Consider the following 26,136-nt stretch of genomic DNA (forward strand, 5'->3'; position numbering starts at 1 on the left):
GGAAAATAGGAACGCGGGTAAGCTACTACAAACAGCTTAGTGAACGCATTATTGTGGCCAAGATAGATACGAAGCCCACACCTACTACAGTAGTACAAGTTTATATGCCAACTAGCTCTGCAGATGACGAAGAAATTGAAGAAATGTATGATGAAATAAAAGAAATTATTCAGATAGTGAAGGGAGACGAAAATTTAATAGTCATGGGTGACTGCAATTCGAGTGTAGGAAAAGGGAGAGAAGGAAACGTAGTAGGTGAATATGGATTGGGGCTAAGAAATGAAAGAGGAAGCCGCCTGGTAGAATTTTGCACAGAGCACAACTTAATCATAGCTAACACTTGGTTCAAGAATCATGATAGAAGGTTGTATACATGGAAGAACCCTGGAGATACTAAAAGGTATCAGATAGATTATATAATGGTAAGACAGAGATTTAGGAACCAGGTTTTAAATTGTAAGACATTTCCAGGGGCAGATGTGGACTCTGACCACAATCTATTGGTTATGACCTGTAGATTAAAACTGAAGAAACTGCAAAAAGGTGGGAATTTAAGGAGATGACACCTGGATAAACTGAAAGAACCAAAGGTTGTACAGAGTTTCAGGGAGAGCATAAGGGAACAATTGACAGGAATGGGGAAAAGAAATACAGTAGAAGAAGAATGGGTAGCTTTGAGGGATGAAGTAGTGAAGGCAGCAGCGGATCAAGTAGGCAAAAAGACGAGGGCTAGTAGAAATCCTTGGGTAACAGAAGAAATATTGAATTTAATTGATGAAAGGAGAAAATATAAAAATGCAGTAAATGAAGCAGGCAAAAAGGAATACAAACGTCTCAAAAATGAGATCGACAGGAAGTGCAAAATGGCTAAGCAGGGATGGCTAGAGGACAAATGTAAGGATGTAGAGGCTTGTCTCACTAGGGGTAAGATAGATACTGCCTACAGAAAAATTAAAGAGCCCTTTGGAGATAAGAGAACCACTTGTATGAATATCAAGAGCTCAGATGGCAACCCAGTTCTAAGCAAAGAAGGGAAGGCAGAAAGGTGGAAGGAGTATATAGAGGGTTTATACAAGGGCGATGTACTTGAGGACAATATTATGGAAATGGAAGAGGATGTAGATGAAGATGAAATGGGAGATACGATACTGCGTGAAGAGTTTGACAGAGCACTGAAAGACCTGAGTCGAAACAAGGCCCCCGGAGTAGACAACATTCCATTGGAACTACTGACGGCCTTGGGAGAGCCAGTCCTGACAAAACTCTACCATCTGGTGAGCAAGATGTATGAAACAGGCGAAATACCCTCAGACTTCAAGAAGAATATAATAATTCCAATCCCAAAGAAAGCAGGTGTTGACAGATGTGAGAATTACCGAACAATCAGTTTAACAAGCCACAGCTGCAAAATACTAACACGAATTCTTTACAGACGAATGGAAAAACTAGTAGAAGCCGACCTCGGGGAAGATCAGTTTGGATTCCGTAGAAATACTGGAACACGTGAGGCAATACTGACCTTACGACTTATCTTAGAAGAAAGATTAAGGAAAGGCAAACCTACGTTTCTAGCATTTGTAGACTTAGAGAAAGCTTTTGACAATGTTGACTGGAATACTCTCTTCCAAATTCTAAAGGTGGCATGGGTAAAATACAGGGAGCGAAAGGCTATTTACAATTTGTACAGAAACCAGATGGCAGTTATAAGAGTCGAGGGACATGAAAGGGAAGCAGTAGTTGGGAAGGGAGTAAGACAGGGTTGTAGCCTCTCCCCGATGCTATTCAATCTGTATATTGAGCAAGCAGTAAAGGAAACTTTTGTGGCGGCGTTCGTAGCGACAAACAATTCGCTGTAGAAACGGCTTACGAAGTCACCGCCACACTTTTAATAGCGGGCCGACCGGTCCGCTGGAACAGTGAACAGAAAGATGAAAACCCAAACACTCTGATTAAATAAAAGTCGGTACTTATCTTTATTAACGAAGATACAGAAACACAGTAGTGAACTCCGTGTCTACAGAAATCTGCCTAGTTCGAGTCGGAGCGGCTAGGTCAGCGTCGGCTGACGACAAACAACAAATCTGCTGCGATGAACACACAACTGACTAGCAAGTACACAATTCGGTGGCGAGTATACAACTGAGCGGCGAATACAGAACTGTCCTAGCGCTCGCGACTCCAGCGCTTAAGAAGCCAGAAGCCAGCGGTGGCGCGCGCAGACTTGCGGCGATTTCCTGTCTCGCTGGTGCTGCTTATGCGGACGGCGTCCGGACTTTTATGCTGCCAACCTTTTGGCAGCGGGCTCGGGTGGCATTACTGGCTAGGATATAACAGAAACAAAAGAAAAATTCGGAGTAGGTATTAAAATCCATGGAGAAGAAATAAAAACTTTGAGGTTCGCCGATTACATTGTAATTCTGTCAGAGACAGCAAAGGACTTGGAAGAGCAGTTGAACGGAATGGATGGTGTCTTGAAGGGAGGATATAAGGTGAACATCAACAAAAACGAAACGAGGATAATGGAATGTAGTCGAATTAAGTCGGGTGATGTTGAGGGTATTAGATTAGGAAGTGAGACACTTAAAGTAGTAAAGGAGTTTTGCCATTTGGGGAGAAAAATAACTGATGATGGTCGAAGTAGAGAGGATATAAAATGTAGACGCAATGGCAAGGAAAGCGTTTCTGAAGAAGAGAAATTTGTTAACATCGAGTATAGATTTAAGTGTCAGGAAGTCATTTCTGAAAGTATTTGTATGGAGTGTAGCCATGTATGGAAGTGAAACATGGACGGTAAATAGTTTGGACAAGAAGAGAATAGAAGCTTTCGAAATGTGGTGCTACAGAAGAATGCTGAAGATTAGATGGGTGGATCACATAACTAATATGCCGGCCGCGGTGGTCTAGCGGTTCTGGCGCTGCAGTCCGGAACCGCGGGACTGCTACGGTCGCAGGTTCGAATCCTGCCTCGGGCTTGGGTGTGTGTGATGTCCTTAGGTTAGTTAGGTTTAAGTAGTTCTAAGTTCTAGGGGACTTATGACCTAAGATGTTGAGTCCCATAGTGCTCAGAGCCATTTGAACGATTTGAACCACATAACTAATGAGGAGGTACTGAATAGGATTGGGGAGAAGAGGAGTTTGTGGCACAACTTGACCAGAAGAAGGGATCGGTTGGTAGGACATGTTCTGAGGCATCAAGGGATCACCAATTTAGTATTGGAGGGCAGCGTGGAGGGTAAAAATCGTAGGGGGAGACCAAGAGATGAATACACTAAACAAATTCAGAAGGATGTAGGTTGCAGTAGGTACTGAGAGATGAAGAAGCTTGCACAGGATAGAGTAGTATGGAGAGCTGCATCAAACCAGTCTCAGGACTGAAGACCACAACAACAACAACAGGATACTAATGCACATTTTACACTGATTATTCCTGCTGGCTACAATACTGTTGGGGAGTCGATGGGAATATTGTCCCACTCGTCTTCGAAGGCGATTTTCAGTTCTTTCAAGGTCCAGAGAGGTGGTGCTCGTCGAGAAACTCGCCCGTACTGCATGGCCGCGCGGGATAGCCGCACGGTCTAGGGCGCCTTGCCACAGTTCGCGTGTCTATCCCCGTCGGAGGTTCGAGTCCTCCCTCGAGCATTGGTGTGTGTTGTCCTTAGCGTAAGTTAGTTTAAGTAAGATTAAGTAGTGTGTAGGCCTCGCTAGTTTGGTCCCATAGGAACTTACCACCACCACCGTACTGCACGAACTGTCGAAGAGCTTTCGTTCACATGCTACACTGCAGTTAACACCTCCAACATTTCCTTTTACTGTCATTGGCCACGTGTTCCATAGCAATTATCGGTTGTTCCACAGCAACTGGCAGTTGCTCCTCAGCTAGTCCCTGCTGTTTCTTAAACATTGTCATGCAGGATGTTTTTGTATTTCCGCTAATTCGCGAACTAATTATCACAGAATTACCCCACGGATATCTCTGTTTGCAGTATCGACTACAAATAATGGTTGTCTTTCAGAGGTTTTCACTATGAAGTGCATTGGAAACATGGTCACCGTTTCCGTATGTATGGTCCAACGAACGCTATGCCACCCAAGAAGGACGCTGGGACAAATTTTGTAATACGTTACTCTGGCGTGTGGTGCAGGGACAGGAAGATGTGTGTGGGTGCTGAATGATGTTTGATGAAATAATTTCATATAACTTCGTCGTACTTGCATTTCATGGTTAAATGTTCATTAATTCACGTTGCGAAATTTCGATAAACACCGAGGGTGGACTTGCATTCCACGTCTCTCTATTGACTTCGTTCTTGTAAGGTTGGTTGTTGCATAGCTTGATACAAAATATGCCTTTCAGGTACTCTCCACATCAGTTTAGCGTTTTTAAAGGTTTGTCATTTGTATGGAAATTCTGCTTATTCGGTGATTAAGTAATTGAACTTTATGTACCAAAAGGCATATGTGTACTAAAAGGACATGCATTGCTATGTTCACTTGCTTCAAAAATGGTTCAAATTGCTCTGAGAACTATGGGACTTAACATCTACGGTCATCAGACCCCTAGAACTTAGAACTACTTAAACCTAACTAACCTAAGGACATCACACAACACCCAGTCATCACGAGGCAAAGAAAATCCCTGACCCTGCCGGGAATCGAACTCGGGAATCCGGGCGCGGGATGAGATCACTTACTTCCTCAAGTCAGTTATATGCAGTGGTATCTAAATATTATTTCTGATTTCAATTTCCTGGATCATTGATTTATTATTTAAAACTTTCGACTGATATTTATTTGTAGCTATTGTGCGACAGCGCGATGCTAAATCACAAAGTGTGCCTTTAGTAATTGATACATTTCACGGTGTTCTTACGATACCTGTATTTCACATCAGAGATATCATCCACTATTCGCGGCACTATTTATTCTGTTCTTTGCTTGAATTTTCAGGAAATAGGGAAAGTCGTGACGCTGGTCCAAATAGACGCTGTACTTGGTTCTACAGAATTATGTGTTTGATTTTGTCATTTGTCTGTTGCAACTAAAGATCGGGATTCACATACCCACTGTACAATTTCACAATAGAAGTCGAGTTGCTGTAACAGACTCATTGTTTCTGAGACATTAGAGGTGATTTTTCATATTCTCTTAAATTCCGTTCCCCTTTGACATGCCTGCCGTTAACCTTTCTGCTCTTGAAGTATGCGTTACGTGCTCAGGTAACATTCAGCCGCGCGTTGTAGCCGCGTGGTTTGAAGCGCCATGTCACGGACTGAGCGGCCTCTCCCGCCGGAGGTTCGAGTCCTCCCTCGTGCACGTGTGTATGAGTGTTGTCCTTAGCGTAAGTTAGTTTAAGTTAGCTTAAGTAGTGTATAAGTCTAGGGACCGATGACCTCAGCGGTTTGGCCCTTTAGGAATTCACACACACACACACACACACACACACACACACACACACACACACACACGTAGCTTCCCTTTATCATATATTAGTCTTACATTGTTGATAAATTTATTTCATGGATCAATACTTTATACATGGTTCGGCATAGCCCCTCCCTCCCCCCCCAACTTTTCGTCATTAATTGACGTCGCGAAATTTCGATAAACACCGCGAGTGGACTTGCATTCCATGTCTCTCTATTGAATTCGTTCTTTGTGAGGTTGGTTGCTGCGAGGCTTGGTACAGAATATGACTTTCAGTCACTCTCCCCATCCGTCACGTTTCCCAACTCGGGGCGTGTTAGGATTTAACTGCACAAGTTAAAGGACACTTGCAAGGTGTTATACCGGAACCAAGGAGCCCCTGAGGTCCGGCAAATCATATTACACCACAGAGGACGGAGCTGTCTAAGTCCAAGCAACATGGTAAACACCGGCTATTTACATACAAGATAATGGGATCAGACATTCCGAGCACTACTTCCTGCAGGGGCAGCTCGAGCCATGGCGTGCAGGAAGTATCACTACGCCAAAACATGATTGGCTGGAGACAGCTACTTAGGGGCTAGAACCAGCCTCGAAGTTCAGTTCACCCCATATGCCGACCTCGTGTACTTCGACCGCTGAAGGCTACGTCTTCGTTTCCGAATTAGACTCTTACTAGTGTGTGTGTGTGTGTGTGTGTGTGTGTGTGTGTTACCACGAACCTATGTGGAAATTTAGAAGTGAACTTTTGTTTGCCTCAATTATGAGACTTTTACTGGCATCGTTATTGTTACCTTTCGTTAGTTGTTCAGTTATCAATTTTTGTGAACTTACATCAATAAAAGTTGTGTTAGTGAAAAATTACGAATTGTCAGTCACAACACAAGGTGTCTGGGATCAGCTGAATAAAAAAAAAAACTAAATGCAAAAAATTCCTGGATTGGAAGAAGATCCATAAGCAAAATAAAAGGAGCTTTGGCAATAGCTGGAAAGGCCACTCTTTCACTAGGATGAAGATAGTCTGACTTAAGAAACCCGCCATGTAAAGATTTAGATGCAGAAAAAACAGGCGGTTATTGACTTGTACTTTTCTGACTTTGCAGTATTGCATTTCAAGGTTGAAATCAGCTGATGAAAACAGCTTAGCACAAAGTGCATTATAATAAATGGAAACCAAATGGCAAATGCACTTTCGCTTAAGAAAACTATCGTGCAAAAGTATTTTGACTTTGCAGTGGTAACCTGCGTTCCTCACACGAACAACCGAAAAGAGCCCATCCTTTCCCTTCAACGAGCACGTCATTTTGACGATCTGACTCGTCAGTTAGACAGAACTGACCACGATACCGATCAGGAGGACATCTAATAACTCTGTCAGTCGATTCAAAGACCGATAACTGCATGTGTAATTTGTGAGGTTCTTCCTCTTGAATGAATCATGAGTTTTTTCTGAAACTGTAATCATTTGTTTGCTCTGAATGTGCATCACGTACCGATTTCCGTCCGATTAGGATACATCATTCGATTTTTTTTCTTAGAGTATATTTCATTATTATAAGTGGTCGAGGAATGAATGCTGTGATAGAAGTAAGATAACATAAATTAAATGGCCGGTATACCCTTGCTGACAGCAGGAGCCGGTGGTGTGGAGCAGCATATATTTAAATGAGCCAGTCTGATTGGGTGAGATGCTGTTCTCTAATTGAGATCAGTTTATAATGCATTTCTTCGAGGTTTATTCATAACTATTTGTTCTATGATTTTCACTCATAACAGTAACTGTTCTCTACCACTGGCTATTGGTGACGTTATGCTGGAGACGGTGGGCGGGGCTTTCGCTATAAAACCACGAGTGACAGCTCCACTCAGCAGTGTTCCACACGCCTCCAGAGCGGCCTATTACACTTATTCGCCCCCTGCTGTCACCAAGAGTACACCAGCCACTTATTTTACTGCTGTGATTGTATTCAACCCTCGACTGTTTATGACACGCTATATTGTTGCTTTACAGAGCAAATAATGGTCTGATGATGGACTTATAAAAGACCGCAACCGGTCACCAAACGAAGTGTACACAATGAAAATGCTATAGAGACTTCTTTAATACAGTTTTATCGATCGCTATTTTTCCTAAGAACAATGTTCCAAGAAATTCTTCCTATTACGAGGCGTGTTTTTTAAGTAAGTACCGTTATGAAATTTAAAAAAAAGACGTGCTAAGATATCTCAATAATTTTATTTTTACATGAAAGCCTGTACCTCAATCTACGCACTAACGTCATTGCAGTCTGATTCTTCCTTGTTTATCTTGTGCACTGTGTGTTTAAGATGCCTCCGATAATCGTGAGTCCCGCCGACTGTGAAGTACGGGCTGTTATAAGATTTATTAGTGCTAAAGGCCTAAAAGCGATCGATATTCATCGTGATATCTGTGCAGTTTACGGAGAAAACATTATGAGCGTTGTAGTAGTAAGAAAGTGGGTGAGAGCATTTAAGGATGGCCGCACAAATGTGCGTGATGAACAACGGAGTGGGCGCCCTTCGGTTGTTAGTGAAAGTTTGGTGCAGGAAGTGGATAATAAGGTGAGAGAAAACAGACGCTTTACGATTTCCTCCTCGCGGGATGACTTTCCTAATGTTTTTCGTAGTATTTTGTATGGAATTGTGACCGAGCACTTGAATTACTGAAAATTGTGCGCACGTTGGGTACCGAAAATGTTGACGGATGTGCACAAAACCAAACATTTAGACAGTGCATTGACTTTCCTTGAGCGGTACCGCAACGACGGTGATGAATTCTTAAACCAAATTGTTACGGGCGATGAAACATGGGTGGCCTACGTCACACCAGAAACAAAGCAACGGTCCATGGAAGTTGAGCAAGGGCATCGTTTTGTTGCAAGACAATGCCCGTCCTCATGTGGCGAATGAGGCCAAAGATCTCATCACATCTTTTCGATGGGAAACACTAGATCATAATCCGTACAGCCCCGATCTTTCTCCCAGTGACTACCATCTGTTCCTGCACTTGAGGAAACACGTGGGCGGTCAGCGTCTTCAAGACGATGACGAATTCAAAACAGTGGTGATGCAGTGGTTAACAAGTCAGGCGGCAGACTTCTATGACGAGGGTATTCAAAAACTGGTCCAACGCTATAACAAGTGCCTTAATAATGACGGAAATTATGTAGAAAAGTAGATAAAGGTACAGGTCTTCATGTAAAAATGAAATTATTGAGATATCTTAGCACGTCTTTTTTTAATTTCAAAACGTTACTTACTTAAAAAAACACGCCTCGTATTATGTCATGATATTTTGGAATTTTCCTTTCAGTTTAATAATATTATACACTTGTGTTGATACTTCTTTATTCATCTTTCTGTTACTGATCACTCCTTCTGGTACTTTCGCCTGTCCTAAAACTGTACTGTTGTCTGCTCAGTAGACATCTGTTTTCCATGCTTTCCCGCATTATTTACACACAGCGGGCTGCGCGCCGCGTCCCGCCGGTCGGCGGCGCGGTGGCAGGGCGGCAGGTGGGCGGCATTCAGCACGGTTAACTGGCCCTTCATTAGGGCGGCCGCTGTATTTAACACTTGGCAGTGACGCCCCCTACAAGTGCTCGCGCCGCCAGCCCGCGATAAATTAAGTCCTCCGGCGCGCCATAAATTTCTCAGAACAATGCCGGCCGGTGAAACAGTTGCGAGAAGGCAGCTGCTGCGGCTAAATGTAAAGCGGCCTCCAGCAAAATTGCCTCCGCATTCATTTCACAATACCGCCGCATTCATTCTCCAGCGGCGGTAGCCGCGGCGGACCGCTCCGCGCTATTCCTTAAAATAATAGTAGATTCCGAGATAATGGAACCGTAACGAGTCTGTTGCTACAATTTCGACATTATGAGTAATGGTCAGTGGAAAATAAAAAGTTGAAAAATGTGTGTAACATGTTTAAAGTATTTCGTAGAGGGCAGAACTTATTATACTGACAGATATAAATTCTTTTTGCACTGAGCGAAATGAAAGGTACTATTATTCCAAACCGTTCTCATATTTCCATTTCTGAGGGATATGTTAATTAAATTTCATTTTGACACGGACTTACTTTCAGTATATTCAGTACTTTTCAGTACCGAAGACATCTACTCTTATAAATAAAAACTGTGTGGTACTTGTTGTGTCCATGGGCGTCACCACAGAGTGGAAGAAGGGGTCGGGGGAGGGCGGTGGGTGCCCACCCAAATATTTTTTGAAGAGCAATTTCATTGTTTTGAGTCTTAGTTGACAAAAAATTTGACCATTGAACGAACATATCCAAGCTTAAATAACTATGTATAACAAAGTTAATAGTGCTGTAAGACTTAATGGTTTGTTAGATTTGATAATGGCAGTAAATCAAATCCACTAATATTTTTACTAAAAAGACAATATTTTAAGTTTTGATGAATTGTGTTGGTATGACTACGAGTTATGATGGGGCCTAGTAGATAAGCATGAATGTGCTTGGTTTTCTTGTGAGTTTATTGGAGGTATGGCCAGGAGGTAGACTGCTAACAATCGAACGCCATTCCAAAATCACTTGCAGTCCTTTGATGCTATAATAATAGAGTTGCTGTCACTGTATGCATCAGAAGGAAGTGGTATGAAGGCAGTTCAAGGCAATTCAACAATACATTTTTAGGGCACAGGAATGATGGTTAGTAAATGTTTGCTATAAAAAGTATTTCGATTTACTCAGTTTTAACACTAGAATGTAGCAGAGCACCTAGGTGGCAAGAATTTATCAACTGTTTCTTAAACTGATGTAAATATAGCAAATAAACTTATACGTTCTATACATATTATTTTTCCCTGATTGTTCCCTAATCATATACATACTGCCGGTAAATTTAAGAGTTAATATTATACACCTTTTTATATTCCGCAATCCCAAAATGTGTGGGAGTTTTAAATATCAATGAAATACATGGCCTGAGGCATTCAGAATGTTCCAAAAACTGGTTATAGATTCTAATATTTTCAACTTTATTCAAATGGATCTCCTGTTCGGGTTTCCTTATCTGTTGATTATGTAGTATGTAGAAACCTGAGTAGGTCGCAAGGTAATAATTTATTAACTAAACACAAAAGACTTTATTGATCCAAAATGGCACGTTTCGGCATATACCTTCAGCACTGAAAGTAACCAGAAGACCTAATAGTTACATAATATTATTGTAACCAGTATGAACAGACTGAGGCCCGCCCCCCACCCCCACCCCCTCCGCAATCATTTATTGCTGGTGATGCATGTGGCTGTGTCTGAAGTTATTGTATCTTTTCTGGTGGAACTAGTAACACAGAATACCCAGGTACATATACACGTGTATTTTATCGGCTTCTTGTGGACTGTGCGGAAGTTGGAACCATTGGCATGAGGGACATGAAAGCATCATACCGACAGATTGCGCACACAGCTGGCTGTATTCCAATGGCTGCAGAACTACTATTGCAGAGATGGACAGGGCAGCATCGCAGGAAGAAGAGCGGGCACAGGTACTTGCAGAAAGACTAGATCATGGGATGTTCAAATGATTGTTCGATTGGCTCTGACGAATGTGCGGATGATAGCAGCTGAAACGACGACAGAGCATCATCACTAACCATCGAGAGCAGAAAACTATGTTATGTTGCATCCTTATTGCCGATGCGGTTCCACAGATAACAGAGATTTGAATGGTGCAGACCCAGAGCCAGGGACATTTTGTGGCTTTCAGCGAAGGGGCTCATTTCTATCTCTGTCAGTCAGATTGACACCAACGTGTCTGGATGAGTTGATGATAACCAATAAGAGAGTCTCTAAGCCAATACCCCTCCCATTCCCGAAACCATAATGCAGAGAGTAACTGGATGTGCATCGCTTATTGGTGATTATATAGATGGTAAAGTGGCTATAGAAGATTTGTTGGAAGGTAACAGGAAGCATTGATTCTCAAAACGTATGCCTCTTCAAGTGACAGAATCCGGCGGATATTGAGTATTACACTACATATGATCTGGTAATTCTTGAAGGGAGGCTAAGTTCTTGCCAGTATGTGGCAAGAATGGTATAAACAGTTGTCATACCCTTCGTGACGTGGGTACCAAATGGCATTTCTGTCAGGAACATACAGATGCTTGACTGGACTACCCTACCCCTGAATGGTCACCAATGGAGCACGTTTTGGATGCAGTGAGAAGACGTATATTTAATACCAGACTACTACCAGCAGTGTGCTTGAAATACCATTATATGTGTTTTAGGCATCATAATAAATCCAGTAACATGAGTTTCTGAGGCTATTTCCATGCAGCAATGTAATGGAAATGGGCATTTAGAGTCGTAGGCCGGGAGGCCCCTCATGCCACAGTTAATGCTTGTGTATCATAATCCATTGCACGTACCTCATCACCTACAACTTTATCAGTCAACAATTATGGGAAGATATTACTGAGTAATGTAGTAGTCCTTGGAGAGCACCAGTGGTGACTGCTCCAAAAAAGAGTTTGAGTGGCACAAAACAAAATCGGTTTTGTTGTTATTAACAATATTTTAATAACCGTAGAATTGTAGGTAATTATACAGCCATAAATGTAATGGAAGCTTTGCATAATCAGGGACAATGCAGGTATTTTGCCAACACTGATTTGCAGAGTGGTTATCATTAGGAAACTGCCTGAAAATGGTATTTATGGTTTCTTTGGGACACTACAAATTTTGCCATACACTGTTTAGATTAATGAATATGTCAGAAACATTTCAACATTTGTTACATGTAGTTTTGCAGGGATTAAAAACCAAGGTAGTTTATGGTATATTTGGATGGAATAATAGTCTTTGCAGAAGTTGTGAAGAAACTTATCCCATGGCTAAGTGAGGTGTTTCAACAGTTATGAGTAGCAATTTCAACATTCAGTATAGTGAGTGTCATTTCATATTACAAGAAGTATGATATTTAGGATATGGTTAATCATGTTGGAGCTCACACAGATCCTAGACTTATAAGAGCCATACAATATTTTACAATGGATCACATGAAGAAGATGTTACAATATTCTTGGGTTTAGAAAATTATCATACAAAGTTTATTCCGAAATTTATAGAAATTACATGACCCCTATATTACTTAAAGCAATACGTAGTGAAATTCCCTTGCAAATCAGAGTGTGGAGATGCATTTATAAACTGAAATAATTGTTAACAACGTATCCAGTGTTGATTTGTCCATACTGTAAGTAAGAATCTGTCTCGTTATATGATGCAAGCACTCATGCACTGGGCCATGTATTGAGTCAAGAAGTGTACTGAACAGAGGAACAACAGCCTACACCCTACATCAGATAAATAAAGGATGCATAAGGTATTGTACCATAGAGAAGGAAATGCTGAGCAGCATATAAGACATAATTTACTTCCAATCATATCTGTTTGGTGGGGAATTTAAACTAATAAAGGACCATACAACACTGGGAATAAAAGCTCCATCAAGTACATAAATGTGTTGGACCCTGAAACCTAGGGAGTTCGATTTTGAGGTAATACATCAGGCAGGCAAGAATCACCTGAATACAGATGACCTCAGCAGAAAAGTAATGGATTACAAAGAGAGGCAAAAGTGCAAGCAGCTGACAAAGACTATTAACTACTTGCAACACAGCCACCTCTCTTTGTGCATCATGGAGTGTTACGAAAGAAAACCAAACTTTAACCTCACGTTGTGGTTCCATCCACAATATGGAATGCAATATTGAAACAAATTCAGGCAGACCTGTTACTGGAAGAACCATAGGTTGGCATTTGGCCATACAGTTCTAGTGGTGGAAACGAAAGCACGATGTGCTGCAGTATGTGAACAGCAGAGTAATGAGTGCACACAGGCTTGAACTCAGCCATCAACATATTCCACTGCAAAGGTTACTGGGTAATAGCCCATTTGAACCAGCTAATATGGACATCCTAGATACTTCTGGGCAAATGTTGGTAGAAATCACGCCACTTACTGACAATAACAGATCACTCACCATGCATTCACAAGAATGCCAAACCCAAAGAAATAGAACAATATTGCTGAAACTTGGTGTGCCTTCTTTCCGAAGATGCTGCTAACTAAACATGACCTCGATACGCGCCAGTGGTGCCATCTCTCGGACTTTTGACGGACTTTTCAATCGCCCCTCGTATATCGGCAAGCAAAGACCTTCTAAGGACACAGTCCAGAGATACCAACTCCTCCTCATAGATATTGGCAATGGGGCCGCAAGATACTACACTTGAGCAAGTGGCGCCAGACAGAACAGTCAACTAACTCAATGGCCCTACGTCTCAGTCACAAATTTGAATTGACATAAGGTTTTATTGAAACAAAAGAGTGCACAAAATGACCAACCGATAGTGCTTCATGTGATACTAAAGCAATAATTAGCATAACAATTTATTTTTTAGCAACGTCGATGTTTGTTATAACAAATTATCAACAATTTACATCAACAATCCCGGGGCATGTAGTCGAGGCAAAATGTTGTCAATACCACTGTAAAGCGTATTACTAGGTATGGTGAGAAACTACCGTCGGGTATTGTCTTTTAGCATCCCTTTCGAGGTTAACGATCATGGTAGGCTTGCGACTTCAACTAATCCCAGAAAGAAATAATCACACTTATTAAGGTCTGGTGACTTGGGAGGCCAAGCATGAGGGAAGTGGTGGCTCAGTACGGCTTCCTCCCTCAATGATGTGCCCAACAGATCTTTCACAGCTGTGGCTATATGGGGTGGAGCGCGATCCTGCCCAAAAGTCATACTTTCCAGCAGGTGTTTATCAGCTAGGCTACAGGTTGATGATATTCTGTAACATATCGGCGAACCTAGCATCCGTTACGCTGACAATTTGAAAATGCAGCACTCCGCATTTCCTCGAAGAAAAAGGTTTCCGCTATGATTCACGTCAAGACTGGCTCGCTGATGCCATTATCTTTCCTGAAGTCAATCATCGTAACCTAACAGATACCAAGTTTTTCTTTCTGCTGTATATTACTCTTGTCAGGGACTTGAATGCATGAGGTGTTAAGCCGGTAACGCGATAGTTGTCACACTCATCAGCTCTTGCTATGTACAGAATTTCCGATGGAATGTTACCTATTGCTTCTGCCTTCCTTAATCTCACATGTTCCTTAGTTCTTTTAAATTATGACTCTAATACCGGATCCTCTCTCTGCAATACCGACGTTAACTACTTTGACAATCTCGTGGCACCTTTAGTACAGAGCTGGTAGAGGTGTAGATTGGCAGACATACACCAGTGTGTCCTCTAAATCCCTCGCGACCACTACCGGCGCCAGACAGAAACTTTCCATCAACCTGTTTGGTGTATAAATACATGACACCACATCCCTCTCCCCCAAAACTTCCCACCGTTTTCGAGGTGAGCGAAAGACGACGAGGTGGATGACTGGGTGCAGGTGGCATTGGATAGGAGCCGAATCCCAGATTGATGCCAAGCTCCTGCCCACACCCCAGCCTGAAAACCGCACAGGGCGCGCACCCACATCAAGAAGTCGAGCAGCAAAAGAAGACGGAGGCATCTTGACGACTGCGCAACTGAGGCGCCCAGTCGGCAGGTGGGATAGCGTCGGGAAGAGGGGCCCATCCCCAGAAGAAGGTGGATGCTGACGCAGTGACGAAAGGGTAAAAGTTCTTGACTTCCAGCGGCTCCGGGAACGGTGCCGAGGACGCGGGGCCCACAGGAGCCAGATGCAACGAGGGTTGCTGCGTCCAGACAGGTACAGAATCTGGAAACACAAAGCATTCGGCAGGGTGACGTAATTCACACAAGAACGAATTTGATTCTGGTTGCGTCTCAGCAATCCTCTCGGGCCCTGCAGGAGAAACACTAAACGTTCAATATGTTGCACAATGGTGCCTCGCTCCCAGCGCTACTGTCGGCCATACTATCCGTATAAGATCGATTTGCTACCCGCTGGGTGGAGTGGGCGCCTCCCCATTGGCGCGTACAGCAACAAAAGGAAGGTGTGGAGGCGCCGCCCGTACAATACCTCCGACATGGATGGTCTGTCGCGTGGCTGGGAGAGGTAAGAAGAGCAACAGTGCTTGATCCTGTGTGTAGGAGGCACGATGTTCGTCCATTTGTTATCTAAATGTTCGCACAAAGCAGTGAGTTATTCGATTGCAGGTAGAACGGTGCACTCGTGATGTGGGTGACTCTGGAGCGGTGCAAAGCTGTTCAAACTCGGCCGCGACAAACTGAGGTCTTCTGTGAGTCACAGTCACTTCACGAAAACCCTCGAGGCAAGATATCGACGACAAGGCCACGACTGTGGTGCAAGCTGTAGTAGAGTGCATAGGAGCGACGAAGGGAAATTTGATGAGTGTATCAACGACGATGAGCCAGCGTGCCTATTCCAGCAAGGACCCGTGAAAGCCAAGTACAGATGTTGCCAAGGTGTTTGAGATTTGGGAAATTCGAAGACCTGCTAAGGTGAAGCGGACTTAAGTTCAGCAGGGGCTTGGTAGTGAGTAGTAAACCGTTGAGATTGTGGAACCAGACCATGCCAAGTGCATTAACGTCGCCCCAATTGCTTGGTTTGAACGACGCCCCAGTGACCTTGATGTAGTAAACGAAGCACGTCAGGCAGTAGAGCCTGGGAAATCACCACAGGTAACTGGTCATTAACGGTGCGAGGCAAAATGACGCCTTGGTGAACTGCAAGGGCAAAATATCGGCAAATCACAGAGCTACGATTCTTTCTGGCTGGACGCGGCCAACCAACGCGGATATAGCGTAACAGAATCTACAAATCAGTATCCGCTGCTGTGGCATGTACAATTTTACGGTGATTAAGAGGAAAGCTATGCAAGGCATAATGTCTTCTGCATCATTGTAGCAAGAAGAAGCAGAGGACTCGTCTAGTGTTGAACCTGGGCTAATGGGGAGGGAGAAGAGCATATGTGTTGACGTACTTAGAGGTTGCCGATATGCAATCTCATATTGAAAATTTGACAAAAGACAGGCCCACGGTTTCAGCTTCTGAGCAGTGCGAGTTGAGATTGACTGAGAAGTTTTAAACAAAGATTGTATAGATTTATGGTCAGCCATCAAGCAATATTTTCCGCCAGAAAGATACTGGTAAAACGTAGTGACATTACAGATAATTGCAAGAGCCATCTTTTCAATTTGTGACTAATTGCACTGAGCTTTGTTCAACAATTTTGAAGCAAAGGCTATGGACCTGCCAGCAGCAAAAAATTTTTGCTACAAAACTGCGTCGATGCCACCACAGGAAGCATCCAGAGTCAGGACCACAGGTTTGGCTGGATGAAAATGAACAAGGCATCGATCACTAAGCAAAGAATCTTTCAACTTCTCGGAAGCAGATTGAGATACCTGCAACCAAACAAAAGGAACAACCTTCCTGCGCAAGCGACGCAAGAGAGCCGCAATTTAAGCAGCGTTAGGAATAAATCGGATATAATACGTGAGTTTCTCTAACACAGACGGATGGAAGGTCACGGACAGCAAGCAAATGTGACTGCAATGGCTGAACACCCAGGCAATTAACGACATGTCCTATGCGTCAAGTATAGTCTGGAAAAACAGACATTCGTCTCTACTACATTTGTGACCAGCTGCAGACAACACGTGAAACAGAGTGTGAAGACCGATAATGTGTTCTTCAGGAGTGGGTCCTAAGAAGACAATTACATGTAAATGAACGGAACTAAAAGTAAGGGTTGAAAGGGTTGAAATAGGGCCGGTACGAAACAACTGCCAATGACAATTAAAAAAATTTGTAGAGACCCGTATGAGTATTAATGAAAACTGTTGCAACTGCTCATCCAGAGGGATTTGCAAGTAAGCGTCCCGAAAACCAATTTTGGAAAAGTAAGGACCAGCTTCCAATTTATAGATCAGTTTTACCGGACAGGGACAAGGGATAAATGTCAATGGCTGTTTGGGGACTCACAGCTCAAGAGTGCCGGAAGCTTCCTTAGAATAACAAGAGGGGACGCCAACTGACTAGCGGTAATGGATCCTACAACCCCACTGCCTTGCAGAGCATTAGGTTTTGAGTCACACGTTCTCTAAGAGTCTGAAGGACGGTTGTGCATTATCCTTCGTTGTGTCATTGGTAACAAAATTATTGTCTTTGCCTAAACCCTCAGAAAACAGGCCCTCAAATTCAGTACATAACTTAGCAACATTGTCCGAGGATCAAAGTAAGAAACAAAAAGGACGTGTTGAGTGCTTAACCGAAATAAATCAAAAGATTCTAGACCAAAAATATTAGCACTATCTCTGGAGGAAAGTCACTGTCTTCGTCAAAAATTCGGAAAGTTGCTACAAAAATCCTAACATAGGTATGTCTTTGCCATTATACACCTTCAGCGTATGGCGCGATGTATTCAACTAAGGTTTGATAAGTTATTTGTAAGGGCGACTATTGATCAAAGTCACTGAAGCTTCAGTGTCAAATTGCAAACTGACAGATTGCCCAGCGATAGTAAGAGACACAAAAATGTTTGCAGTCTTCACGTAGCACTATCGATGAGTTGGAAGCCTTTCGTGAACGGCTCTTATACTATTTCGCACTAACGGCACTGTGGTTCTTTGAAAGCACACTACACGCTGTTTTTGACTTAGATTTGTTTGAAGGAGTAACAGAAGAGGTGCTTTTCGCTTCTGCAAGCACACAGATTGTACTGTCCCCGTTTTATGCAAAAAAAGAAAGTAAACGTCACTTCACGCGAGCGACAAGCATATGAATATTATAGCGAGCCTATGACTTCTCACCTTGTGCCGGACTTGACATGTGATGACTTACTGCTGTGGCTGTTCCTGTCAAGTTTTGTTTTTATGATCTGTGTATATTCATATGCTGATCTGAATATAATTATCGAGCTGGCTGCGAGGCTTGTTTGTCGTCGCTATCTGTAGAACTAACAGGTACAACCTCAACATTGTCTGCTGCACTTCCGGAGTAATACTGTTAGTCTAGAATCTATAGAACGTTTCGCATGGAAGGATCCAGGTAATCAACGTTCTGTTTCTCAATTCTAGAGTCAGCCTCATTGCGTGTGATGGCATCACAAAACATTTTATCACTGTAATATTTACCACAGTCACACTTGAATCTACACTGTCTAATAAGGCCTTCGCAGTTTAGTCACCCACTGACGGTATGTCTGTCCTTATTGCTGGTAATGGGCAGCCTGCAGTTGAACCCTGCTCTGATAGCACTTTGTTCAAAAATGGTTCAAATGGCTCTGAGCACTATGGGACTCAACTGCTGAGGTCATAAGTCCCCTAGAACTTAGAACTACTTAAACCTAACTAACCTAAGGACAACACACACATCCATGCCCGAGGCAGGATTCGAACCTGCGACCGTAGCGGTCGCGCGGTTCCAGACTGTAGCGCCAGAACCGCTTGGCCACCAGTGGCCGGCAGGACTTTGTAATCTCCCACAATAGATCTTCACATTCCACCAACTCTGGGCACAACGTGGGAAACAACTTTGCGCATAAGTGATATACAGTCAGTCCCGCCAAGGGCAAGATATAACAATGCTTGTCAGTACGTTGTATGTAATGTGCTGCAAAGTGCGCGTTGAACCGTGCGAGGTACTCCGTTCAGTCGTCCTTCGCCTCATTAAACTCACGAAATGGCGGCACATACGCTGGCGGTGCTGATGGTGGAGCTGCCATGGGTCCGGCGACTTGTGTGAAGTCACTTGCGCCATCTTGAAGCGATTCATCACTTCAAGAAGTAGTGCCACTTGTTAAGTGTGAAACTGGATAATGAGTCAGATCATCAGCAGGCAGCGCAGCACCCGATTGCGACGTTGTGACCGTATGGCGTAAATACAAACAGCGAAAAGTAAAAACAGCACAGGGAAAGCATAAAGGGGGAAAAAGCAACAACTATGGAACCTACAACATAAAGAGCACAAACAAGGTAAACATTGGGTACGGAAATCACAAGAAACAGAATAAAAAACAACCAGTAACAGTAAAAACCAATCAAATAGACGAGAGAACAGGAACGAAGCAACTCCAAGACCGCCACGAACAGGCTCGATAACTCGTTGCCAGATGTTGTATACAACTTTCTACACAACAGGGAGAAAGGTAGGCTATAGAGCGGTGTGGGAACCGTCGTCGTAAGAAAGGTGTACTGGAGCAATACTTATTAGCGAACAAGATAATACATCACACAGAAGATTTATTTGACTTGTATTATTACAAGCTTATGAAGATTCATTACGAATAAGTAGCGAGAAACAGTGTTCAGCTGTCAATGTCGACATGAATGAAGCACAAAGGTGTCATACCGTACTGGCTCCAAACAAAAGTGGGGTCAGCGGCCGCCGCTGGCTATTCTGTACTACTGCACCAGAGGGCGTTCTTAGCACAGAGCTGCCTGGTGTGTGGCACGGCAGACGCGCACCACTGGGTCCATCAGATCCCAAGCGACCGCTATCGGCGTCAGACGGAAACTTGGCATTCCATTTCAACCCTGCTACGCTGTGGGGTGCTACTGATAAATGGTACAACGGTTCTATTTTTTTATATACTGAGTCAGTCCTTATCGCGAGCACATGTTTCGATTTCATCACATTTTTCCTTCATCCCTTTTCGTTCTTGTCTCCCTGCAGCTACTATTTATTTCATTCCTACCTGATTCGTATTCGACATAAAAGTTTTCTGGGTTTGGTACCGCGTCATAACGTAAAAAACTACTGCTGCTATAGAAAAGCCAACGTTTCGACCACGATTGCAGCGGCCTTCTTAGACCCAGAAGAAGGCCGCTGCAATCGTGGTCGAAACGTTGGCTTTTCTGTAGCAGCAGTAGTTTTTTACATTATGACGCGGTACGAAACCCAGAAACTTTTATGTCGACTGACTCTGGCCGCGGAAGCCTACGCAATTATACTGATTCGTATTGTTTTATGCCTAGGCATTTTTGTTCTTCTTTCTTTCGTTGATCAGTTGAAGTATTTGTTCTGTTACCCAAGGTTTCTTCACAGTTACATTAGTAGTTCCTATGTTCGTCTTTCCAAAATCTGTGGTTGCTGTTTTTAGAGATGACCACTCGATTTCAACTGAATTGTCTACTGTAATATTCCTTATCACAATACCCATGCTTTTAGCGCACTTCAGAAGCGTCTCATCCTTCCTCAGTACTTTCTTCTGTACGATTCACTTAAACTTAGTCAATTTTTCGTCATTACGAAATTAGCATTTGAGTATGTATCGGCTGCTGTGTATGCCTTACAGCTCAATACCTGATTTCCGAATCTGTCGTATGACCATGACGTAATCCAGCTGGAATTCTCTAGAGTGCCTGAGCATTTTCCATGTACACTTCCTTTTTTGGTGATTTTTGAATAAAGTATTCGCCATTCAGTTTCCACGTATACCTCCTTTTTTGTGATTCTTGAACAAAGTGTTCGCTATTCGTATCTTAACATATTGCGTACGTAAGAGGTAGTGAAATCTGATTTGTTACTGTGATGCCAAGAATATAGTTATGTAAGTAATATAATTGGGTTATATTAACATCTAAAAATTCTGCACATATGTGGTCCCCTCATTAGTTGTTATTAAATATTGAGAGTTAACAACTAATATTTGTAGAATTTTAATAGGCACACAAAAGTGAAGTCGTTGACAGAATGTAAGCCATGTAACTAAAAACAAGCGATACATAAAGTTGAAAATCTGTATTACAAAGTAGCAAGTAAATCACATGCATTCATGGATTAAAATCTAATCTACATATTGCTATGGCGTCCGAAAAAGACACAGCCAGGGCAAAAGCACCACAGGCACAAAGATGCGAGCTGCTGCCAGTGCCATAGAGACTCACCACTTGCGCGTGTTCCACCGGCGCCACGGGCGGCGCTGAGGATGAAGATATCGACTTCGCCTCGGCCAGTAACAGGCAAGTACAGGCCGCCAATGACCGATCGACAATAGACAAAAGCTAGTAATCGGCAGACAGAATAGCAGCCCTCGTCCACTTGGCTTTAGATCATCGTCCAGGACTGATTTAGAGAGGGAACGTCGTTTGGCGAACTCTTGGAAGTGAACAGGCACTTGTAAATTGCATTTGCTATGCACTGTGAAATTTACCTGGGATTATTTGCACTTAGCCGTTGAGGGCCTTTTTGCGTTGTATTACACGCAGTGTTGCAAACTTCCTTATTCAACTTGTCACAAAGATAATTAAAAACGTTCAACTCATTTGTGCATAGCTGTGTAATACTGGCTAGGACAAATTTCTTAGCGGTGTACTGCACCAGAAGCCGTTTCACGAACTCGTAAACTCGGCCTTACCGTAACAACAGTGACAACTCGTCCTCCACAGCAGTAGAGACGAGGCCTTTACAAAACTGGTGACGAGGTTTAAAAAAAAAATTAGTGTACAGTGGTACAATATAACGTTTATCTAATAATCACAAACTGTCTCCACACTTTAACTGTCTGTCAGAATATGTTTTCTCTTCCTTACTAAACTGTCAATATATACAGTGTGGATCTTTTTTTCCGCCGAAGGACACCAGAAGCGGAGACAAACCATGTGACCATGCCTTTTTTAACGGAATACACTATACCAGATTTCAGACAAGGTTCTTCGCACCGGCTGTCTCAAGTTGACGACCTATGCCGACAGGAGCACCGTTCTTTGCTGAGCCGCTTCCTCAACACCCCTTTCCGCAAGACAACGAACGCTCAGAACACTTCATGCTTCCAGGAAGCTTCCATGCCAGCCACAAGATTCACCGACACGCAGGAATGTGCCGAGGTGCGTCGTCCGCGGGGTCAGCCCCAAAACTTTTTTTTAATGAAAGAGTCTGCATCGTTATTGAGGTGTTACTTTATTTATTACGCTGTTTCCGCTACCACCATCATCAGATATCGAAAAGCTAGGAACTTGTAGAATAAGGTTCCGTGTCCACATTAAAACGCCGCAGGGCCGTCCTCGTAGCCCTCTGCGACGCCGACGCTGGAATATTACGGGGCAACGCCCAGATCTTTGTTCAAGCCAAAGAGAATAATAAGGGATTGTTATGTGCACACTCACATCTGTCTGTTGCCCGTCACCCTCGCCTTTGCGTAACGCTTCATTCCGTCCCCCTCGCCATCACACGAACCCAGGACGCACTAGGTATGATTACAACGCCTCCTGACAATCACGAAGACGGCTGTCATCACCCAATAGTTATCACTGCTGCTACTGGCTCGATATACCTTTTTTTATAGTTTTGACATTTCCTAAAGCACAAAATTCCGTTTTTAAAAAGTCAAACTCTGAAATTTCAGTTGTAGACTTCCTATGTAAAAGCTATTAACTGTGTTTCTTAATGAGGTTTATGTAAGTGTGAATGACAGGCAAACGAAGGTTCATAACGTTGTGTCGTTTATTTCATTTTTGAAATATCTTCTGTGTCCATTGCGTTTGTGCGCTTCCTCTCCTCAGTGGCTGCTGTGCGGAGGACCATTGTGTTATTCGTGCTACTGCCAGGGAGTTGTCCTTGATGAGAGGCTGCGTTCAGCATCAAGAGGTCAACTGAGGAGCTACTTGAATAAGGAAGTAGCGGCTCAAACGTCAAGAATGCCGACAATGGCAGGGAGAACGGGTTGCTGACCCCACGTCTGTCCATACAGAAGCCAATGACGCTGTCGGCAAAGGATGACACGGCGGTGAGTCTGTTCCGATTGTCTCATCAGTGCCAGGGCGCGGAACTTTGCTTGACTGCCCCTTATTTCTGATTTATATACTTTTTTGTGGTCGACCATTAACTATGACCTTCAGATCACTATTAAAATGTTTTCATATTTAAGAAACGCGTGTTGTGGCTGTATATACACGAAAATTTTTCGAAGAAATGGGAGGTAACGATCTAGATGCACAATAAATATATTACAGAATTGATAAAATCAGGTTTATACAACTTTCCTGCAATTTTTTTTGAATGATCAGTCTTCTGATTGGTCTGATGCGTCCCACCACTTATTCTCACCTGTGCCAACCTCTTCATCTCAGAGTAGCACTTGCAACCTACGTCATCAATTACTTGATGGATGTATTCTAACCTCTGTCTTCCTCTACAGCTTTTGCACTCTACAGCTCCCTCTAACACCACAGAAGTCATTTCCTGATGTCTTAACAGATGTTCTATCATCTTGCCCCTTCACCTTGTCAGTGTTTTCCACATATTCTTTTCCTCTCCGATTCTGCGCAAAACCCCCTCATTCCTTACCTTACCAGTACACCTAATTTTAACATTCGTCTGTAGCGCCACATCTCAAGTGCGACGATTCGCTTGTGTGTCCGGTTTTCCCATAGTCCGCGTTTTAGTACCATACAATGCTGTGCACCAAACGTACATTCTCTGAAATTTCTTCCTCAAATTAAGGCCTATGTTTGATACTACTAGACTTTCATTCTGCCAGTGCTAGTCTGTTTATGATGCCCTCCTTTATCCGTCCGTCATTGGTTATTTTGCTGCCTAGGTAATAGAATTCCTTAATTTCATCTACTTCGTGACCATCAATCCTGATGTTAAGTTTCTCGCTGTTCTCATTTCTGCTGCTTCTCATTACTTTCGTCTTTTTTCGATTCACTCTCAATCCATATTCTATACTCATTAGACTGTTCATTCCATTCAGGAGATCATGTAATTGTTCTTCATTCTCACTCAGTACAGCAATGTCATCACCGAATCCTACATTGATATCCTTTCACCTTGAATTTTAATTCAACTTCTGAACCTTTCTTTTATTCCCATCATTACTTCTTCGATGTACAGATTGAACAGTAGGGGACAAGGACCGAATCCTTGTATTACAGCGTTCTCGCTTCCCACGCCCGGGTTCCCGGGTTCGATTCCCGGCGGGGTCAGGGATTTTCTCTGCCTCGTGATGGCTGGGTGTTGTGTGCTGTCCTTAGGTTAGTTAGGTTTAAGTAGTTCTAAGTTCTAGTGGACTTATGACCACAGCAGTTGAGTCCCATAGTGCTCAGAGCCATTTGAACCATTTTTGAACCTACTTTTCTACTTTTATAAATCTATAATACTTTTGTTTGAAATCTTTACAATGTTTATTGTTAGCCAAAGAACTGACATTACAGACTGAAAACAGAAGTATGTACAACACGCACACCGGTATTATTCTTAAAAAATCAGCTTCGCTAAGATGGCTCATAAATGTTTTTGTTGATTACCGGTTTCGACAGATCTGTGCTCTCATCATTGGATTTTGTAATACATTAACGGCAGTTCATAATCTTTACAAACTCCATGAATTTCTGTTAATATGTTACAAGATCCGTTGATGACAGCACAGATCTGTGGAAACCGGTAATCAATAAAGGGATTCATAAATGATCTTAGCGAATAATAAAACAATTCAGATCATTCCCAACGCTTGACACAATATCAAAGATATTTCTCAGAGCATTTTATTTACTCGTATCAGTAGCTTACCTTCACAGTACACAGAGTTTTAAGTGATGTATAGATATACTTTTTTAAGAAAAAAAACACTGGCAAATATGATCCGCCAAATTAGTAGACCATTTGAGTTTTGTTCAGATCCCAGCCATATCTAGGTCACTACAGTTTGATAGCGAAAGGTCCTGTGTTGAACAGGTAAATGTAAAATTCCAGAGGAAAGAAGATTAGAAAGAGGAAAAGATAAAACTTCAGTGTACCACTTCTCCAAAAACAAACCGAAATCTTATCCGTTGTCACACGGGTCGATCATTTCTTGCAAAAGCTACAAGTATTAAACATTCGACGTGGCCGCAAGACGATTGGTTGGAGTTGGATCGGCTGCCAGGGCGCCTTTAAGTTGAGGCTGCCATTTATCAAATCTGGAGAAAGAGCAAGTGTCGCGGCCGGCGCTATCTCCGCGGTCGCATTACATTGGCAGCCCCATAAATCACTCGCGCTGAATGGCGCCCCGCACCGACAGAGGTCAGCACACACGCGGGCCGCCGCGACGAGAGTGCGGCTCCTTCGCTGCAAGTGAATGGCGAGGCGCCGCCGCAGATGCATTTCACGACGATTTCTACAAAGCACTTGTGTTTCATTCATCAAATTGTTTCAAAGGCACAGTTTTTGATCGCTGATATAGACTGAGCCACATCGTTTTTATAGTGTTCAGTTTTGAGTGGTTACGTGTCGTGCCTCAGTCCTTTCTGTTTTGTGCCACTCTTCTGCGTCCCTTAGTATTACTCAGCAAGGAAATCTGGTAATCATATATATATATCTGGTAATCAGCTAATCAATAACAGGAACTAACTTAATGATGTGGCTAGGTAGAGTCACATTCCAGTTCGAAGACATTCACATTTCCGACCGCTGTGGACGAGCAGTTCTAGGCGTTTCAGTCCGGCACCGCACTGCTGCTACGGTCGCAGGTTCGATTCCTGCCTCGGGCATGGATGTGTGTGCTATCAAAATGGCTCTGACCACTATGGGACTTAACATCTGAGGTCATCAGTCCATTAGCACTTAGAACTACTTAAACCTAACTAACCCAAGGACATCACACACATCCATGCCCGAGGCAGGATTCGAACGTGCGACCGTAGGGGTCGCGCGGTTCCAGACTGAAGCGTCTAGAACCGCTCGGCCACACCAGCAGGCTGTGTGTGCTATTCTTAGGTCAGT

This window comes from Schistocerca nitens, chromosome 2 (assembly GCF_023898315.1).
Source record: "Schistocerca nitens isolate TAMUIC-IGC-003100 chromosome 2, iqSchNite1.1, whole genome shotgun sequence".
NCBI lineage: Eukaryota > Metazoa > Arthropoda > Insecta > Orthoptera > Acrididae > Schistocerca > Schistocerca nitens.